Raw genomic sequence first — 642 nt, 5'->3', positions numbered from 1 at the left:
GGTGATAAGTTGAAAGTGACATTATAGCCATGAGAATAAGCATAGCACTGGCAATCTTCTGAGGTATTTTTTTTAGTTTAGTGTGATCCAGACTGTCTGTGAATACCTCTGGCTCCACCAGTAAAAGTCCCAGTGGCCTAAAGGGTTATGGCATTAATCTCTGTGGTCAAGTCCCACCTGGATTGTTTTTGTTTTGTTTGGTTGGTGGGTGTACCAACAAAAAAGGCCCAGTGGCCTAATGGATAAGGCACCAGCCTTCGGAGCTGGGTATTGTGGGTTCGAGTCCCACCTGGGTTATCGTTGAGCCCTTATGTTTAAATTGGCTGAACAAGATATTCATGTATGAAAAGTTCAAAGTGACACTATAGCCTTTAGAATAAGCATAGACAGGTTGCAGAGGCCTGAAGGGTTATGGCATTAGTCTATGTGTTCAAGTCCCACCTGGGTTGCTTTTGTTGTGTTACATTTAAGTTGGCTGCGCAAGAAATGCTGGGATGATAAGATTAAAGTGGCACTATGGCCACGACAACAAAACATGAGAACTAGCATAGATTTAGAGCATAGCATACCATAGAAACAGCACAGAGCATAGCATAGGTTCTGAAAGCCCTGAAAGTTTATCTTGCAGGTTAGGTTGACCAG

General features: G+C 43.0%; 1 non-coding gene across 1 annotated transcript; it reads left to right on the top strand.

Moving 5' to 3' along the window:
* Positions 1–224: 224 nt before the first annotated feature.
* trnar-ucg (transfer RNA arginine (anticodon UCG)) lies at positions 225–297 on the top strand. Its single transcript has one exon. It is a non-coding gene; the product is annotated as a tRNA-Arg (tRNA).
* The last annotated feature ends 345 nt before the right edge of the window (positions 298–642 follow it).

This window comes from Sinocyclocheilus anshuiensis, unplaced genomic scaffold, assembly GCF_001515605.1.
Source record: "Sinocyclocheilus anshuiensis isolate Anshui unplaced genomic scaffold, SAMN03320099.WGS_v1.1 scaffold15918, whole genome shotgun sequence".
NCBI classification, from domain to species: domain Eukaryota; kingdom Metazoa; phylum Chordata; class Actinopteri; order Cypriniformes; family Cyprinidae; genus Sinocyclocheilus; species Sinocyclocheilus anshuiensis.
Note: the sequence above shows the minus strand (reverse complement) of the source record. Positions and strands in the feature narration are given on the sequence as shown.